This window comes from Papaver somniferum, chromosome 11 (assembly GCF_003573695.1).
Source record: "Papaver somniferum cultivar HN1 chromosome 11, ASM357369v1, whole genome shotgun sequence".
Taxonomy (NCBI): domain Eukaryota; kingdom Viridiplantae; phylum Streptophyta; class Magnoliopsida; order Ranunculales; family Papaveraceae; genus Papaver; species Papaver somniferum.
In genome coordinates, this window is record NC_039368.1 from 104,736,329 (window position 1) to 104,758,421 (window position 22,093).

Consider the following 22,093-nt stretch of genomic DNA (forward strand, 5'->3'; position numbering starts at 1 on the left):
CTTATGCAGTAAAAGCAACTATGCTGAACTGCGTAGCTTATTATGCATAACTGGTTATGCAGTAAAAGCAAACATGGTGAACTGCATAACTTATTATGCATAACTGCTTATGCAGTTAAAATACAAACATTGTTTAACTGCATAACATCTTATGCAGATCCAAAAATAACTGCATGACCTTTTATGCATTATTTAGAGTATCTGCATAACTTGTTATGCATATAAAAAGCCTTATTATATTGGTTAAGCATACCATGCATCACACATTGTTTAACTGCATAACATCTTATGCAGATCCAACATTGACTGCATGACAAGTTATGCATTGTTTAGAGTATCTGCATAACCTGTTATGCATATAAAGTTATGCCTTCCCTGATGAGTGTTATTAAATCATGTTGCAGTTTTAGGAGAACTTTAGAGATGAGTACAGTGCAATGGAGTTGGAACTCTGTGAAATCGAAACTAAAAGATTGAATCGAAAAGATCTGCATTGATCGTAAATTCAAAAACAAGCTTAAAATATCTAAAAATCCATTCGAAAACCTAAATTAAACTCTGTAACTTAAAATAATAGATCATAATCTTAAAGAAACTAAAACCTAGAATCGAATCAAGATTAAACAAGATCAGAATCAAAGTTAAACAAGATCATAATAAAAGATAAAACGAACGAACCTGAGCTTGAATTTCAGATTATCTTTGCTGAGTAAATTGAATCTCTCAATCAGCTCCTTCGCAACTCTCGATAATTCAATACTTCAGCTCTCGCTCCGGCTCTATCTCAATCTCTCAGAACAAAATCTCAATACAAAATCTCAAAACATAAAGTGAGGTTAAACTTGGAAATAAAATAAAAAGAAAACTGAATTTTGAAAATTTTGGGTTTCGGCAGAATTTATACGCCGATTTTGCGTGCGCGTGTGAACTTTTACACGCGTGGGTTTGACAGTGGTGGAAGGTGAGAAAATGGGTGTGGCTGTAGTTTTCACTTACTAAATTTATATGTGACATCTACTTGGTTAAATACTGGGCTCTATATGTTTTTGTACCAAATGGGCCATAGTTAGAAGCCTAAACCAGGACTGGAAAAAAATACTGGGTATTACAATCTCGCTTCTGCTTAGCATCGTAAATAGGTAAATCTATGTTATTATTCATGATGATTTAAGTTACTATACACAAAATTCTATACGGTTTACTGACTTGGTTTTCATCGTCGTCATTATTCCATTATCATCATAAATATTGCTGAATAATTGTATTTAAAAGAAACACAGTTGCATCTGTATCATTCTTTGGTTAACAAAAAACAAAAACATCCAAAGAGGAAAACACGACATCTGAGCACTTGACCTTACTCTGTGTGCAATGAGTTGAGAAATCTCTGCAATTAACCAAGATCGGAAACAACCAACTAGGAAAACTCCTAGTTCCATTTGTATTGACCATCTTGGAAAAAATGTTTACAGAATTTCATTTCACTTAGTTACTAAGATAAAAAGGAATGTTACGAAAAGTGTGGTGTTCGTTGTATGAATAGAATTTAGTAACTTTATTTCAAAAGATGATGAAATCGAGCTTTCATTGGTAATTGTGGTGCTTATGATAACATCAATACTATAAGCTGTGTGTACATATATATATATATACTTTATGAGTAAAAGGAAGAATATGTCTAGCTTGTTCTGCATAGTTCCCTAATTATATTCAGAATATATATACAGAAACGTTTGCAAAGGATGCAAAGATAATTTTCTATTTGTAAAGAAGACTGAATATCATACTAGTTTTAAAAGTGAATGAAGTGAAAATTGTAATTTGCACCACATTTCACGTGATCAATTGTTTGTGCACCATATTTTAAGTATAAAAGACGTAACACAAGTGTGACGAAGGAGACAAACTGATGATGACGTGTGCCCTCACCAGATTATTGTGCTACAGCTGGGAGTCGGAGGTCCGGTTACATTGCGAAACCAATGTATCATTTCGCCTTAAAAAAGTAAATGCACAAACTATTAGGTTTATAATTACACAATCTCTATGATAAAGATTAAATCCTCAGCCAACTAGGAGTGCATTATTTTCTTTTAAAACATCCACTCACTTAAGTAGTTTACGTCACTCTAAAATGAACGTGCCAATCAAGATGTGTCTTTTCCAGAGCTGTTGCTTGATAAAAGTCCACTGAGCTACAAAATGATATGACGTGTGCCCTAACCATATTATAGTGCGACAGTTGAGAGACTTAGGTGCGGTTACTTGGCGAAACCAATGCATCATTTCAGTTTAAAAAAATATCCACAAAGGATGAGGTTTATGATTATATAATCGCACAGCCAACGAGGAGTGTAATTATTTTCTTTTGAAACATCCACTCACTTAAGTAGTCTATGTCATTCTAAAGTGTATTTACCATTCAAGAAGTGTCTTTTCCGAGCAGCTGCTTGCAGCACTGAATAATTGTAATGCTTTGAATATAATTACACTGCGAAACCAATGTATCATTTCGCTGGAATTCCAATGACTTTGTAAATATCAAGATACATTTTGTATCTACATAAATAATAGGTAGATACATTGAACTTGAGAGTAGCATTTTTTCAGGTCAAATTTCCCATTGTAAAAGTAACAATAATTTTTGGTATTCCCTGGAGTATTACTTATATTTGCATAAAAAAGAAAAGAAAATTATCCTAAAGAGGTTATTGGAACTGAAAAAGCGGGGGTCTAACAACACCAGCCAATATTTCACTTAGAAATCTTTATGGACTAACTCTGAAACACTTTCTAGAGAATCAATTAGACAGTCAGACTCAATCTAGATAAAAGTATCTCAAGAAGTTAATATCTCAATCTCTCGATTTAATCTTACTCAAGAAAACTACGAGTCTCAATTAAAAAGAGATAACTTGGATGGTACCAAAGACCAATATCCGAGGATCAATCAATATCAATCAACAACCGTTAAGTCGGACTCTCCAATTGATTGATCTAACGCACAACCTGTATTATTTCAATTATATAACAAATATAATGCGTAAAAGAAATAACACAGACACCAGAAATTTTGTTAACGAGGAAACCGTAAATGCAAAAAAACCCCGGGACCTAGTCTAGATTGAACACACACTGTATTAAGCCGCTAAAGACACTAGCCTACTCCACGCTAACTTCGGATTGGACTGTAGTTGAACCCCAATCAAGCTCCCACTGATCCACGGTACAGTTATGCTCCTACGCCTCTGATCCCAACAGGATACTGCGCACTTGATTCCCTTAGCTGATCTCACCCACAATTAAGAGTTGCTACGACCCAAAATCCCAGGCTTTAACAATAAATAAATCTGTCTCACACAGACAAGTCTATCAAAGGATCAATTTGTCCCCCACATATAAACCCTAAAGGTTTTGTTCCGTCTTTTGATAATAATCAAGGTGAACAGGAAACTATTGATAATCCAGTCTTATATTCCCGAAGAACAGCCCAGATTAATCAATCACCTCACAACAATCTTAATCGTATGGTAGCGAAACAAGATGTTGTGGAATCACAAACGATGAGACGAAGGTGTTTGTGATTACTTTTTATATCTTGCCTATTGGAGATATCAAATCTCAAGCCAATCAATATGATTGTACTCGTACGATAGAAGGTGCAAGATCAGATCACACAGCTACGATAAAAGTAGTATCGGTCTGGATTCACAATCCCAATGAAGTCTTTAAGTCGTTAACCCGGTTTGAGAAAAGAAAACCAGATGGTTAAAGGAGAATCGACTCTAGTATGCAAACTAGTATCACACGTAAGGTGTGGGGATTAGTTTTGCACAATAATAGATGTCTCATATATATAGTCTTTCAAATCAGGGTTTTGCCTATCAACCGTTAGATGAAAACCTGATTTAGATTCAAGCTAATATTTCTCAACTGTTAGATCGAAAACTTAGCTTGTTATACACAATTGAACTGCACGCTTCTAGGTTTGTTAACCGTACCCAAATGTGTGCATTGTTGGTTCAATAATAGTCAACCAAAAGGTTAGCTATATGAGCATTTCATATAGCCATGTTCTTCTTCACCATAACTAGTTCAAATGACTCAGATGAACTAGTTAAGATAGTTGTTCAATTGCAAGGAAATATCATGTACTACACAAGACACAATTGAAGCAAAGATGATTTGATTCACTCGAATCGGTTCATGAACTTTATAGCCACGGTTTGCAAACTGCATTCCTTAGTCTTTATAAGTTTAAGTTCAGAAATCATCTTCAGATATATAACCTTTCTCAAGTTCGCAGACTAGGTTCGCGGACTTAAGCAACCGGTAGAGTTCACAAACTCCGGCAGAAAATCTCGTCAAAGACTTTCCGCCAATTCGCGGACTTGGTTCGCGGACGCATCTAGTTCGTCAACTCCAGCAGAATTTCTCGGGATGAGAAGTTCGGCAGTTCGCGGACTTGGCTCACGCCATTCTCCGGTTTCTCTTGATCAACAAAGTTCGCAAACTTTGGTTCAAGGAATAGGACTTATACATAAATGTGTTTCCACAATAATGTTTATGTCCATCATTGGTTATGTAATCTAAACTCTCATTTCAATCATTGAAACATTCTCAGAAAACGTTATATAGTTGTTATTCACAAACCATTTTTCGTCAGAGCAATTTTCAAGATGATTGAAACATATCATGACTTTCGTCACTAGGTAAAGATAAACTTGATCGAAGCGAAAAGCTTACTAACACATATTTCGAGATATAGATAGGCGAGGTATACTCGGCTCGAAATACCAAATATGTATAATCCAAGTCTATATATATAACATACGACTTCTTGTCGCAAAGAGTAGGATATAGAGTAGATATACTTTTGAGTGACAGATAAGTTCAAGTCTTCACATACCTTTTTGTCGAGAAATTCCACCGGTTTCTTGAGTAGTTCTTCTTCTTGCATGATGAATCGCCACGAAGTTCTTGAGATCAACTACACTTTCTATCCTAGTCCGAGACTTAGCTATAATGGACTAGAAATCAAGAATTATAGTTTTGATCACTAACATTGACAAACATGCTTGAGATAGCAGCACATGCGAGGTCGACCGGGCAATGCTCTAACAATCTCCTCCTTTGTCAATTTTAGTGACAAAACTATCAATACATATGGAATACAAAAAAGATAAAGAAACTTTAGTGACTCCTATTCCATAGTCTAATCTTCAACATTCCTCAAAATCTTCGTCACTTCCAAGTACTCCAATGATCCCAAAGGTTGTAAGTTTAGTATCACCATTGTTGAAGATCCGTAGCTATAACAATGAGAAAGCATCGGTCTCAATCATTGTTATACAGTGTCATAGTATTATTACACAGTGTCAAAGTCCAATTGTATCACAACTTCAACAATAATACTATGGTGATATGTATCACTCCCCCTTAGTCAATACTCCATCTAACATGGAAACCACTCCCCCTTACACAATGATCCGAAAACCATATGTATTTGTAGTGTGAACTACATATTAATTCTCCCCCTTTTTGTCAATAAAATTGGCAAAGGTACAAGAACGGGATCATAATGAAATTTCCGTAAGAGACATTTCATGATTAAAAGAAAAATACATACCATCTAATTTAGATGCAATCATATAGCCTAAGCTAATAGCATTCATCAAGTAGTTTAAAGATACAAGATAACCCCTCTAATATTCCACAGCCGCACTCCCACAAAGATATTACCATTAAGCACAAGTTCAAAAGAACTCTCCCTCATTTGATGTCGTTCCCGAAAGAACAACAAGAGCGACCTTAATTTCAAAAGAAAAGAAGGATTTTATTGGACACCAAAAACCATGAGAATGATTTTTTTATATCCAAAAACTCAATCAAATTAATCACAAGCAAACCAATGATTAATTTAATCATAATACGCAACCAAATTAAACACACAAAATAGTCAACTTAATTTTTTATGCTCAACATAAGAAAACTTACGGAACATATGACTAACATAACCATTAGAAAATTATTATGATAGTCGTTCATATACTCAACACAAAGGCTTATGGAATATATGAATACTCAACTAGACTAATTACAAGAGAACCTATAATTAATCTAATTGGAATACACAAGCAAACTAGTCACAAAAGTAATCAATTTAATTGTCAATTGTTTTGCTCGACATAAGAGAACTTACGAAGCAATAACTAAATAACCAAACAAGATGATTAATTTAGTTCAAAATGCTCAACATAAAGTACCTCATGGAACAACCAACAAAGTTAAAATAATCAACTTCGTTGTATCGTGCTCAACATAAGACACATTACGGAGCCTCAATGTAATACATAGGATATGGATCGATAAAGATATTTTATGTGGAATATACAAGGATTCATTCTATCTTCCATCATTATATTCATAACAACATTAATAGACATAATCCTTGAAAACAAAAGATTTTAACCTATCTTCCATCAAAGAATTGACAATATAGGCTTAACTTTTGTATTTGTCAAAAGTTTATTCATCCTTTAATCAATAGTGAATACCAATTCATGAATGATGTGATTTGTAGATAGTGGTAAAAGTGGTTTGATTCTCAGACTTGTGAAGGATATTAATTAGACTTAAATTCTAATATTAAAATAGAAAACTCACTAAAAATTATAGCAAACTCAATCAATGATGATATCAATATTAAAAGAAACACTGAGGCTAAGATTCCACTATTTTCCAAGTTCAAAGTGATTAAACCAATACTTATATTTATGCAATTTTCTCGTTTAATTTGATTCTAAAATATTGCAACAAGTAGATTTTCAAAGGTAGTAATTGTAAATACCAAGTATGAAGCATCAAAAGTCTTAAAACTAAGCATACTCCATCAAAATAGATCACATTCACTCAAATAAAAATCATATTCGATAATATTTCAAGGCAAATAATCATATAATTATTGCAAATAAAAAGATAAAAATAGAATATACCACTTTTTGTTGGAAAAATAGCTTCCTCTATCGCCTCAGCAATGGGGTTTAGCTCCTCATATTAATCATGGTCTCAAAATATGTGTTTGTTGCTCAAAAGATGATTAAAAGAGTGAAAAGTAATAACACAGACTGTTTGCAACAGTGTACCGGAGTTACAAAACAACTGTTACAATGGAACTGTTACAGAAAATTGTTGTAAATACTGTTGCTTTGTCGCTGATTTTAAGACCCCGGAAACGACTGTCTTCAATGGCCTTTTGTTCTTCGTGTTCTTCCTTGTGCACCAGCAGAAACGATTTCCTGCAACTCTTGATTTCGTTCTCTGTTCTTCTGTAAACTTCCCCAAAGTATACGTACCCCTTCGTAGACCTCACAAAAGCCTATATATACACAACAGGTCGATAAATCTCCCAAGAAATCTTCGATTATTGTCTTCTTGTTCACGGCCAAGTTACGGATATTTTCTTTCCTTCTAAACTCTCTTTGCGTCTTATGTTTTGTTGAAACTTCCTAAAGTAGATAAGAGTCGAAACATAGGGTAATATTTCTTCCCAAGCTTCCAACGTAACTGCCAAATTTAAGGCACCATATCCCGGGAAACCTTCACCTCCCTGTTTAATCGTGCAAGACATCAAACCTTCCATTCTTTACGCTTCCAAACAACTACCTTTCCTGTTTCGATGTACTGGATCATTCCCAGTCCGTATCCAAATAGAAAGTCCACTAAATTCTCGTCCAAACCTCTTCCCAAATATTCCAGCGAAGCTCCGAGTATATTTCCGACACTGTCTTGCTTCAAACCGATTATCTATCCCAGCTTAACCGAATCCATTAACTATACCTTTCCTGTTAAGCCAAAACAGGACCATACAAGAAGTTTTTGCGAGTGAATCTCTCTATAACCTCTCCAAAAATCAATCCCTAAAACTGAACTTCGCCGCAACAGTTTCCCGCCAAAAAGAAAAAATTCAAATGTAGAAGATGACGCCCCTTATCGTGTTGTTGGTTGCCTTTAACACTTAGGGTGTCTTTGGGTGTAAATATCAAGTGGGTGCCCCTTAGTAATTGAGGTTTCCCTTATCCAAATGAGGGGTGTCTTTAGTGATTTTCTCCCACGAGCGCAAATACCACTTTTTGAGCCAATTTTGCCGCAAAAGCTTATTTCTCCAAAAACACCTACAAAAACATAAAATAATCAAATAAGTACAAAATCGAGCACTAACAATACACATAATTGAGAACAAAATAGACATATAAATGCGTCTATCAAATACCCCCAAACTTATTATTTGCTAGTCCTCGAGCAAATCAAATTTAAAAAATAAAATCCTAACTCACTGTCGCAGGCATCGTCGATTGCATTTAGCGTATGCAATAAGCCTTTAAACCTCTAGTTGTCCCTAGTGGCGGAGTGTTGTCTCCGGATGGCATGCCCACAAAACCTTTATACTCCAGACCCTATCTATCTACACAGAACCTTGGAAGGTACTAAAGAATCTCCTTGGTTGGCATACTTATTGACTACATGAGGAAGTACCCTGATGCGAAATTCCAATTGTTGTACACGAGCTTGCACTCTAGCATACTAAAATTCATATATAAGTGACAGAGTTCTACTCAGATAGTCACACTATGGACATCAATATCCGGAGTCAAAACTAATCACATGGATAGATCAAGAAGATGGATATAGAGAAAAACATAGATGGTTTTGATGTTTACTAGGTGAACGGTGTTTCTCATATCTGTCTGAAGGCCTCCGCCAAAATGAACCTATCGTAATGGACTGAGATACTATTCTGACTAGTATCAACACACTGGCATATACAAGGGAACCAGTGATTGATAATCCTAAATCTAGGTCAACACAACTGGCATATACAAGGGTTCCAGTGGTCGACTTTATTGAATTTATTCCAGTTGGTCTGATGGTCTGGTCTCAATTTTTTTTTTTTTTGTATCTCAATCACTCTAATTCACCCTAGCATTGGTAACAGTTTGAATCGTGAGCCCCACCTAATCACTTAGAGAAACATAGTTTAAGAACAAAACAAAATAAAAACATAAGTGAAAAGGACTCAACGAGATATGGTGAAATTATCATGTTATTTCTAACACCTGAGCTCTGTGCTTCTATGAATAGACTCTTTAGATGTTGCCATCTAGTCAGATTGGTTCCTCAACTCCTACAACCAAAATGCTTCCATCCACTTAGATTGGTTAGTTCCATCCTTAATAGGGATAAATTTCTAGGCTCTGGAGTTTATTTATTGCAACGAAAAGGTAACAAAAAGTTCTACCCCATCCCCAAACTTAAATCTAACATTGTCCTCAATGTTTCTAATTAAAGAACAGTACCAAAAATATAAGTAACATGAGGAAATAGTAAAGAGAGAAGTCGGAAAGATAGTACCTGGGTGAAGTGTAACCAAAAAACTATAAAAATAATATACAACATACAAAATTGCCTCGATGGTCAATCAAGGTAAACAGGGTCTTCCAGAGGGACCTCCTCAACATCACCTGTAGGAAAAGGCTCTAAAAAGGGCTTCAATCGCTGACCGTTAACCTTCGAAGAACTAATACCATCTGGTGTCTCAATCTCAACAACGCCATGAGGAAAAACAGTACGGACCACAAAAGGACCGGTCCATCGAGAGCGCAACTTCCCGGGGAATAGATGTAAACGAGTGTCATACAGAAGAACTTTTTGACCTGGAGAAAATGACTTTCGTAAAATATTCCTATCATGCACAAGTTTCATTTTGTTCTTATACTCCTTAGCACTATCGTATGCATCTCTACGAATCTCGTCCAGCTCATTGAGTTGGAGATTTCTTTGAGCTCATGCCTTGTCAAGTGAAAATTTTAAGTTCTTAATAGCCCAATAGGCTCTATGCTCTAACTCAACAGGCAGGTGACATGCCTTGCCAAATACTAAACGATAATGTGACATTCCAATGGGTGTCTTAAACGCAGTACGGTAAGCCCATAAGGCATTAGTAAGCCTCGACGACCAGTCTTTCCTATTTGGATTAACTGTTTTCTCTAGAATACGTTTAATTTCCCTATTGGAAACCTCTACCTGACCACTAGTCTGAGGGTGATATGGGGTTTCTACTTTATGGGTAATACCGTATTGTTTCATTAAAAGAGCAAACGGTCTATTACAAAAGTGTGAACCTCCATCACTAATTATAGCTCGCGGCGGACCAAAACGTGTAAGTATATTTTCTTTCAAAAACTGGACTACGATCCTGTGGTCATTCGTTTTACACGGAACCGCCTCAACCCTTAGACACATAATCTACAGTGACAAGTATGTAAACATAACCAAACGAAATAGGAAATGGACCCATAAAATCAATGCCCCACACATCAAAGACCTCAATCACTAAAATAGGGTTCAAAGGCATCATATTTCTACGGGAGCAACGCTCAAAAGAAACAAAATGACTATGGGAATCTTTAAACAACGAAGGCCAGTAAAATCCACACTGCAAAATCTTAGCAGCAGTCTTCTTAGCACTAAAATGACCCCCACATGCATGTTCATGACAAAAGGAGATAATACTAGACTGGTCACTCTCAGATACACATCGCCTAATGATCTGGTATGGACAATACTTAAACAAATAAGGATCATCCCAAAAGAAATGCTTAACCTCGGCTAAAAACCTAGAACGATCTTGTTTACCCCAATGTTGAGGGGTTCGACCAGTAACAAGATAATTCACTATATTTGCATACCAAGGTGATTGGGAAACAGAGAACAATTGTTCATCAGGAAAGTTATCCCTTATTGGAAGGGAATCACTAGGGGAACTAACAACTAGCCTAGACAAGTGGTCTGCTACTATATTTTCTGCACCCTTTTTGTCTCTAATGTCTGGGGAAAATTCCTGTAACAATAGTATCCATCTAATCAATCTAGGTTTGGTATCCTTCTTAGATAAAAGGTATTTCAAAGCAGCATGATTTGTATAGATTATGATCTTAGAACCTAATAGGTAGGACCTAAACTTATCCAAGGCAAACACGATGGATAAAAGTTCCTTCTCGGTAGTTGTGTAGTTCATTTGGGCATCATTCGGAGTTTTGCTAGCATAATAAATCACATGAAGTAATTTGTTTTCTCGTTGTCCTAAAACGACGCCTATAGCATAATCTGAAGAATCACACATAATATCAAAGGGTAGGTTCCAGTTAGGTGCCTGGACTATGGGAGCGGTAGTGATTAAAGTCTTAAGCTTCTCAAAAGCCTCTAAACAAGCATCATCAAAGACAAACTTAACATCTTTAGCAAGCAAATTGCAAAGAGGTCTAGAAATCAAGCTAAAATCCTTAATGAATCGACGGTAAAAACCTGCATGCCCTAGGAATGACCTAATATCTTTTACGGTTTTTGGGACCTGTAAAGTCTTAATAAGGTCAACTTTGGCTTTGTCTACCTCTATACCCTTTGAAGAGAAGATGTGCCCTAACACAATTCCTGATATATCCATGAAATGGCATTTTTACCAATTAAGCACTAATTTTTTTTCTTTATACCTAGTCAACACTAATGTCAAATGATGCAAGCACTCGTCGAAATATGAACCAAACACTGAAAAATCATCCATAAAGACCTCTAAGAACCGTTCTACCATATCAGAAAATATGCTCATCATACAACGCTGAAAAGTTGCAGGGGCATTACACAGCCCGAAAGGCATGCGTCTATACGCAAAGGTACCAAAGGGACGGGTAAAGGTGGTTTTCTCTTGGTCTTCTGGGGAAATAACGATCTGATTATAACCGGAGTAGCCATCTAAGAAGCAATAGTGACTATGTCCAGTTAATCACTCTAGCATTTGGTCGATAAAGGGAAGGGGAAAGTGATCCTTCCTTGTGACCTTGTTCAATTTCCTATAGTCAATACAGACACGCCATCTCGTGGTCACTCGGGTTGGGATTAATTCATTATTATCATTCTGGACTACAGTGATACCTGATTTCTTGGGGACAACCTGAATAGGGATGACCCACTTACTGTCTGAAATTAGGTAAATAATACCCGCATCTAACAACTTAAGCACCTCTTTTCGAACTACCTCTTTCATGTTAGGGTTCAGTCGACGTTGCATCTCCCTAGAAGGTTTGGAGTCTTTCTCTAAATGAATCTGATGCATACACACAGTAGGACTTATACCCTTAATGTCTGCTAAAGTCCACCCTAAAGCTTCCTTATTGTCTTGAAGTACATTTACTAGCCTACTTTCCTGATCACTATCCAAATCGGAAGCTACAATCACAGGTAAATTCTCAGATGGGCCTAAAAACACATACTTTAGAGTATCGAGTAGTGGTTTAAGGTCCAACTTCAGAGGCTTTTCTAAAGAAGGAATTAGGGTAGTCTCATAAACTGGTAATGGTTCGAACCTAGCTTTCCATCTATCAGTGTCTAACACGAGGGTAGAATCTAATAGAGCATTCACCTGTTCAATAGTGCTATCGTCGTCAAAATATAAACCGAAATGGGATAGACATTTTTCTAATGGGTCTTCAGACAAAATGTTTGGTATTGACTCCTGAACTAAGGCTTCTATCATGTTCACCTCTTCAACACATGTGTCATCTAGCTCATGAGGTTTCTTACTGACATTAAAAATGTTCATCTCCATAGTCATATTACCAAAAGATAAACTCATCACACCATTTTCGACAGTTAATGATTGCATTAGACGTAGCTAAAAATGGGCGACCTAAAATCATAGGTATCTGGTTCTCCGGGTCAGGGATAGGTTGGGTATCTAGGACCACGAAATCCACTGGATAAATAAACTTGTCGACCTCAATAAGAACATCCTCGATAACACCTCGAGGGATTTTAACATACCTATCAGCTAACTGCAGTGTCATCTGAGTAGGTTTCTTTTCACCAAGTCCTAGATGTAAGTATACATGGAATGGCAGTAGTTTCACACTGGCTCCTAAGTCAAGTAAAGATTTTTCTACCCGGAAGTTACCTATTGTGCAAGCAATGGTAGGAGAACCTGGGTCTTTGTACTTTGGAGTTGTGGTGTTCTGAATGATTGAACTTACGTGACTAGCTAAAAAGGCTTTCTTGTGGACGCTAAGTTTTCGCTTTCGCGTACACATATCCTTAAGGAACTTGGCATAAGCACGAATTTTCCTAATTGCATCTAATAAAGGAAGGTTTATGGTAACTTGCTTAAAAACCTCCACTATGTCATTAAAGTTCGATTCCTTCTTTGTTGGTACTAATAGCTGAGGAAATGGGGCTCCAGGCATAAAATCAGACCTTTCAGGAACCGAATTCACATCATCAGAAACTTTATCAGTCTCCTCAGCTACTGGTCCTGAGAGGTGATATTCTGAGGGGTGAACTACAGTATGTTCACTATCGGGCATGGTTACCTTATTATCTATAACTCTACCACTCCTAAGGGTTCTAACAATATTCAATTGATTCGATGGTTTTGCACCTAATTCATGAACTCCTCTAGGGTTGGGTTGTGTTTGACTAGGAAACTTACCTTTTTCTCTCAAAGAATCACTTATCGGACCAACCTGGGTTTTAAACTCGAAAATAGCCTGACTATTTTCTTATCCTATCCTGTTACTAGCTTGTAGACTCTGTTCTACGGATAACTGAAATTTTGCAGTTTGCTGAGTTAACAAGGCGAGAGAGTCCTCTAAACTTAGGATTTTCTTATCTGACTGATTCTGAAACTGAGCTAGTCCTAAAGGATTCTTAGTATATCCAAAACATGGGGGAGCATTATAATTACTAAACTGACCTTGACTTTGGCCCTTAGACCACGAAAGGTTCGGATGGTTTCTCCAACCAGGATTATAGGTTTCTGAATATGGGTCAATATTTTGACGGTTATCAAATCTAGTGTTATTATAAAGAGCATTGGCTTTCTCTTCAATATTCTGGCCATCCCAAAAAGGCTCCGCTCTACCACTAGTCTGGCCCACTTCTAAAGCTTCTAACCTTTTTGCTATAGCAGCAATTTTGGCATCTGATTCATAGCCTCCTTCTACCCTATTAACGTTTCCTCTACTTAAAAGAATTGTTTTCTGGGGTGCCCTACTATTTTCCCATTGGTGGGTTTTTTCAGCGATTTCATTAAAAAATTCCATCGCCGCATCAACAGTTTGGTTTTCAAATCCACCAGTGCATAGAGACTCAACCATGGTCGTTGTGGAATAATCTAAACCCTCATAAAGGATCTGAACTAGCCTAACCTTTTCTAAACCATGATGAGGACACTGGGATAATAAATCATTGAACCTTTCCTAATACGTATATAAAGATTCTCCCTCTTGTTGTGAAAATGTGCATATTTGCGTCCTAATAGACGATGTTTTGTTCCTAGGGAAAAACTTATTGAAAAAGGCAGATGTAAGTTGTTCATATGTCTCAATTGACTCGGAGTCCAAACTATATAGCCACGACTTGGCCTTATCTTTCAGGGAAAATGGGAATAACCTAAGTTTCAAAGCATCATCATCTAAGCCTCTAATTCTTAGAGTACTACAAATTTCCTCAAAATCTCTAACATGGTAATAAAGGTTTTCATTTTCTTTCCCTAAAAATATTGGGAACATCTGTAAGGTCCCAGGTTTCAGTTCATAGGGTGCCTCCGTTTCAGCTAACTTAATACACGAAGGACGAGTAGTCCTAGTTGGATTCAACAAAGCTTTCAAAGTTGCCATTTCTGGCGCTATCGGAGCAACATGGATTCTCTCCTCAGTCAAAGGACGTTCAAAAACAGACTCTTCAAAAGTCGGACTCTCTAGATTAAGGTAATCGAGACGCTTCGAACTACTAGGTTTCTCTTTAACAAATCTACCTGGTGCGTCTCTTTTACGTTCAGGCATACAATAGAATTTTCTGAATTGGAAGGGTAAGCAAACAAAAATCAAGGCCGACTCAACCAAATCAAACCTATTGATTTCTAGCAAACAAAAAGCATGATGGCTCCACTTAGATTGTTTCTAGACCAGCTTCTAATCATTCGAAAGGGAATTCGTTACAATTTAAGCAAACCCCTCTGGAATCAATCCGAGTTAAAGTAAGTTGAATAGAGGCGAGGGAATATCGGTGGATCTTTGATACCCAAGGCCTCACCGGTATTACAAGGAGGCGCAGTCACGCGTTCAACTTACAGAAACCGTCAAGAACTTCGAAGTATGCTTAAAAGAGTAACCAATATTTTTCGAATGACTTTCCTGTTAAGCTCGTTACTCTATCGGTCTCGTTCTAGTCAAAATTTTAGGCTTAGGTTCGCGTAGGTTACGTGTTCCTAAAGCCGGCAAAAAGAGAACGGTGATGAAATCCGAACCCTTATCTTGTATGGCCAGGCCTTGCCCTTTACTAGAAAAATAAATATCCGTATTCAGTCCTCAACATATATGCATACGAAGGAGTCCAGTAACTCGCTGACAGGGGATTCGCGAGTGTTTAAAATCTTACCTCCCATTCCAGACGGGGGATGAATCGGTTGTAGTCGACTCAGACCACTGAATCTGATGTCAAATGTACGAACCCAAGGTGCAGAGACAATATCGTAATTGTCCTCCTTCTCTGCAAACAGTTTATATTTAAAGTACCCTTCCGTAGGGTAATAAAAAAAAATAATGTCCCAAAGTCCAAAAGTCCAAAAGTCCAAAAATCCAAAAAGTAAAGAAAAATTACAAAAATAATAAACCCTAATACAGTTTTTTTTTTTCTATAAGAAAATAAACAAACCCTAAACTAAAATTGTCTAAAATAAAATTGTCTTCTTTTCTGTTCTTTTTGCTTTAATCTTTAGCTCCAAGTCTTTATGAAATCACCAAACTCTTTGGCTCAATTTTCTTTATGATCCAGAACCTGTAGACACAAGATAAATACCCAAAAACATAAAAAAGAACAAAAATAAAAAAAAAATAAAAAAAAATAAAAAATAAATAAATCTAAAACCCTAAAAGCAAGTCCGCGTCGGCGGCGCCAAAAATTGATGTGATTTGTAGATAGTGGTAAAAGTGGTTCGATTCTCAGACTTGTGAAGGATATTAATTAGACTTAAATTCTAATATTAAAATAGAAAACTCACTAAAAATTATAGCAAACTCAATCAAAGATGATATCAATATTAAAAGAAACATTGACACTAAGATTCCACTATTTTCCAAGTTCAAAGTGATTAAACCAATACTTATATTTATGCAATTTTCACGTTTAATTTGATTCTAAAATATTGCAACAAGTAGATTTTCAAAAGTAGTAATTGTAAATACCAAGTATGAAGCATCAAAAGTCTTAAAACTAAGCATACTCCATCAAAATAGATCACAATCACTCAAATAAAAATCATATAATTATTGCAAATAAAAAGATAAAATAGAATATACCACTTTTTGTTGGAAAAATAACTTCCTCTATCGCCTAAACAATAGGGTTTAGCTCCTCATATTAATCATGGTCTCAATCATGGTCTCAAAAAATAAAAATAAAATAAATCTAAAACCCTAAAAACAAGTCCGCGCCGGCGGCGCCAAAAATTGATGTGATTTGTAGATAGTGGTAAAAGTGGTTCGATTCTCAGACTTGTGAAGGATATTAATTAGACTTAAATTCTAATATTAAAATAGAAAACTCACTAAAAATTATAGCAAACTCAATCAAGATGATATCAATATTAAAAGAAACACTGACGCTAAGATTCCACTATTTTCCAAGTTCAAAGTGATTAAACCAATACTTATATTTATGCAATTTTCTCGTTTAATTTGATTCTAAAATATTGCAACAAGTATATTTTCAAAAGTAGTAATTGTAAATACCAAGTATGAAGCATCAAAAGTCTTAAAACTAAGCATACTCCATTAAAATAGATCACAGTCACTCAAATAAAAATCATATTCAATAATAGTTCAAGACAAATAATCATATAATTATTGCAAATAAAAAGATAAAATAGAATATACCACTTTTTGTTGGAAAAATAACTTCCTCTATCGCCTCAACAATAGGGTTTAGCTCCTCATATTAATCATGGTCTCAAAATATATGTTTGTTGCTCAAAAGATGATTAAAATAATGAAAAGTAATAACACAGACTATTTGCAACAGTGTATCGGAGTTACAAAACAACCGTTACAATGGAACTGTTACAGAAAACTGTTGTAAATACTGTTGCTTTGTCGCTGATTTTAAGACCCCAGAAACGACTGTCTTCAATGGCCTTTTGTTCTTCGTGTTCTTCCTTGTGCACCAGCAGAAACGATTTCCCGCAACTCTTGATTTCGTTCTCTTTTCTTCTCTAAACTTCCCCAAAGTGTACGCACCCCTTCTTAGACCTCACAAAAGCCTATATATACACAACAGGTCGATAAATCTCCCAAGAAATCTTCGATTATTTTCTTCTTGTTCACGGCCAAGTTACGGATATTTTCTTTCCTTCTAAACTCTCTTTGCGTCTTATGTTTTGTTAAAACTTCCTAAAGTAGATAAGAGTCGAAACATAGGGTAATATTTCTTCCCCAGCTTCCGACGTAACTGCCAAATATAAGCCACCATATCCCGGGAAACCTTCACTTCCCTGTTTAATCGTGCAAGACATCAAACCTTCCATTCTTTACGCTTCCAAACAACTACCTTTCATGTTTCGATGTACTAGATCATTCCCAGTCCGTATCCAAATAGAAAGTCCACTAAATTCTCGTCCAAACCTCTTCCCAAATCTTCCAGCGAAGCTCCGAGTATATTTCCGACACTGTCTTGCTTCAAACCGATTATCTATCCCAGCTTCACCGAATCCATTAACTATACCTTTCCTGTTAAGCCAAAACAGGCCCATACAAGAAGTTTTTGCGATTAAATCTCTCTATAACCTCTCCAAAAATCAAACCCTAAAACTGACCTTCGCTGCAACAGTTTCCTGCCAAAAAGCAAAAGTTAAAATGTAGAAGATGACTCCCCTTATCCTGCTGCTGGGTGCCTTTAACACTTAGGGTGTCCTGGGGTGTAAATATCAAGTGGGTGCCCTTAGTAATTGAGGTGCCCCCTATCCAAATGAGGGGTGTCTTTAGTGATTTTCTCCCACGAGCGCAAATACCACTTTTTGAGCCAATTTTGCCGCAAAAGCTTATTTCTCCAAAAACACCTACAAAAACATAAAATAATCAAATAAGTACAAAATCGAGCACTAACAATACACATAATTGAGAACAAAATAGACACATAAATGCGTCTATCAATGAACGACTTTACTTTTGACAAGATATGGGACCTTCAAGTTCACGGACGCAAACATACATATCCCATCACAAGTTGCAATATAACAAATCACAAAGATTAATACTGCAAAAACATCATCCTCCAAATATTTTTAGAATTTAAAACCAATAAACCTAAAAAATAAAACAAGAAGATGAGAAATAATAGCTATGTGTAGTCACAATCATCGTTATTCAAGCACTAGTTATTCTTCCAACTAAGTGAAAAATAAGATATACTAGGAAACAAAAAAAAATCTGTTTTCCATGATGATTTCATACCTTTGGAAAGGTCCATCGAAATAGGAATAACTGATATCCTTGATCTTGTTGATAGTAGAGACCCCATGCGAACATAGTGTCTAGCTTTTTCACAGTCAAGGATAACTTTCTTCTGATTCCTGATCAAGATATTCTGAGTACCAAGGATCTTTTCCTGTCCATCAATGAGCTGGTTTATCTGCAGTTGAAGGTTAGCAAGTTCGTTCTTTACTTCATTCTGAACGAGAATTAAATCCTGACAGATTCTCTAATCCAAGAGTTATACTCTTTTCTTTCAAGCATCTTCTTCAGAATAAACTCTTGAGCAGGATCACTTCCTTTGAGATCATCCTCTACAGTAGGGTTAACTTCTTCTTGGGGAACAGTTTCCATCGAGTTCCTTTCCGAAGATTAATGAACGCATATATGAGATATATATATATTCAAGAGTACACCTTAGATAGAAACCCTAGAGTTCCTTGAGGATATACTGACGTTCGTGGACTAAGCCATACGCCAAAAACTGGACCTAACCAGTAAAATTGCATATTGTGTTGCTTTCAAAAATTTTCCATCCCTAAAAAGAAAGGTCACAGTAATGAAAGAAAGAAATACTAAAAACTCACATCATAAGATATCAAAATTACAGACTGATGAAAATCATCTAATCACTTGAGCATCTCTCAAACATCATCCTTGTATCTCTCAAGTTAGTTACAAGAACAAAATTTTCTACTACTAGGTAGCAGAGAGAGGCACATTCTCACCATAGGTTTTGAGAGAGTAGTTGTGATTTCCACCAGGATATCTGACCTTAGTATTTCTTGTCCTTTTATGGAAATTTCCATTTTAGGAAAATTTCTCATAGCTCTTTCTGAAAGCTCAAGAGAAAAAGATTTCTGATTACTAAGTCTAGGACCTCTAGAGATAGGTGTAAGAGGATTTTCCGAGATGGGTTTCCAAACTCTAGACTTTGAATTACCAGAGTTGTTCTTATAAGCACATGTCATGCTTTCATTAGTAGCATAAGAATTTAAACCACTAGAATGCACAGTCTTGTAATGACTCTTGGGAAAGAGATCATTTTTATAAGATGTCTGGGTTTTTGTGAGCATGAGGTTCACTGTAGTAGTCGATTGACTATTTACTCCATTGACAGTGGAAAGAAGCAAATTAAGAAGTTTAGAAATTTGTTTCTTCCTGGCAAAGCAACAGATAACATAGTGATTCCTTTTTCCACAGAAAGTACAGTTTCGTGGAGAAGACGCAATAGACGACATCTGTTCTAACTTTACAGCCCTGTGAGAATATTGTAAGTTATATAAACTTTTCTTGACTCAATCTTCTTTTGGGGGATATTTGTTCTGTATGTCAAGAGGAACAGTTGGAATAGAAGAAATTTTCCTTAAGACAGAGTCTTCCTTTTCCAAGGTCATACATTGTTCATGGGCTAGTGAAAGTGATGCTTCTAGCTTCTCTTTTTCAACACGAAGCCTGTCAAGATCAGATGAATGCGTCTTGATTAATCGTTTTTCTCTAATTGAGCCTTCTTTAATAACTTTTTCAAGATCACAAATCTTTTCACGCTGTAGATTATTGTCTTGAAGAAGTTTCTCAATATTCTTAGATAAGGACTCAATAATGTTATAGAGTGCACATTCTCGATCAATAGACTTTTCAAATTCATCCATGAGTTGATCATGATTCTGAAGATCAACAAACTCAGTAGAATTTTTTGCGATTCTGGTGAGCTCCATTTCAGCTTTTGCCATTATGTCCAATGTCTCATTGGAGGAAGAGTGATCAACACAGGATGAGTCAATCTTCCTACCTCGGGATTCGGAAGAATCTACTAAGGAGCAATCCTTTGAGGTATTCCCGAGACAACTGACATAGTTGAAAGCTTCGGAGGAATCCTGGTATGGGAAAGAGATTCTGTCCTCAGACTCATATTGCTACAAACACAGACTTGTAAGGTATTGAACGTGTTTGCCTGCTCTGATACCAATTAAAAAAGCGGGGGTCTAACAACACCACCCAATATTTCACTTAGAAATCGGTATGGACTAACTCTGAAACACTTTCTCGAGAATCAACTAGACAGTCAGACTCAACCTAGATAAAAGTATCTCAAGAAGTTAATATCTCAATCTCTCGATTTAATCTTACTCAAGCAAACTGAGAGTCTCAATTAAAGAGAGATAACTTGGATGGTACCAAAGACCAATATCCAAGTATCAATCAATATCAATCAACAACCGTTAGGTCGGACTCTCCAATTGATTGATCTAAGACACAACCTATATTATTTCAATTATATAAAAAATATAATGCTGAAAATAAATAACACAGACACCAGAAATTTTGTTAACGAGGAAACCGCAAATGAAGAAAAACCCCGGGACCTAGTCCAGATTTAACACACACTGTATTAAGCCGCTACAAACACTAGCCTAGTCCAAGCTAACTTCGGACTGGACTGTAGTTGAACCCCAATCAATCTCCCACTGATCCAAGGTACAGTTATGCTCCTACACATCTGATCCCAACAGGATACTGCGCATTTGATTCCCTTAGCTGATCTCACCCACAACTAAGAGTTGCTACGACCCAAAGTCGTAGGCTTTAAAAATAAACAAATATGTCTCACACAGAAAAGTCTATCAAAGGATCAATCTGTCTCCCACGGATAAACCCTAAAGGTTTTGTTCCGTCTTTTGATAATAATCAAGGTGAACATGAACCAATTGATAATCCTGTCTTATATTCCCGATGAACAACCTAGATTAATCAATCACCTCACAACAATCTTAATCGTATGGTAGCGAAACAAGATGTTGTGGAATCACAAACGATGAGACGAAGGTGTTTATGATTACTTTTTATATCTTTCTTATCGGAGATATCAAATCTCAAGCCAATAAATATGATTATACTCGTACGATAGAAGATGCAAGATCAGATCACACAACTACGATAAAAGTAGTATCGGTCTGGCTTCACAATCCCAATGAAGTCTTTAGGTCGTTAACCCGTTTTGAGAAAAGAGAACCAGAGGGTTAAAGGAGAATCGACTCTAGTATGCGAACTAGTATCACACGTAAGGTGTGGGGATTAGTTTTGCACAATACTAGATGTCTCCTATATATAATCTTTCAAATCAAGGTTTTGACTTGGTTACAAAGCAAACAATATCCACCGTTAGATGAAAACCTGATTTAGATTCAAGCTAATATTTCTCAATTGTTAGATCGAAAACTTAGCTTGTTACACACAATTGAACTGCACGCTTCTAGGTTTGTTAACCGTACCCAAACGTGTGCATTGTTGGTTCAATAATAGTCAACCAAAAGGTTAGCCATATGAGCATTTCATATCAACCATGTTCTTCTTCACCATAACTAGTTCAAATGACTCATATGAACTAGTTAAGAGAGTTGTTCAATTACAAGGAAATCGCATGTACTACACAATACACAATTAAAGCAAAGATGATTTGATTCACTCGAATCGGTTCATGAACCTTATATACACGGTTTGCAAACTGCATTCCTTAGTCT

The 22,093-nt window shown here is 36.3% G+C and overlaps 1 pseudogene; it reads left to right on the forward strand.

The window, feature by feature from the left end:
- The first annotated feature begins 14,262 nt into the window (after nt 1–14,262).
- On the forward strand, nt 14,263–14,362 carry LOC113325569 (annotated as a pseudogene).
- Nucleotides 14,363–22,093: the final 7,731 nt, after the last annotated feature.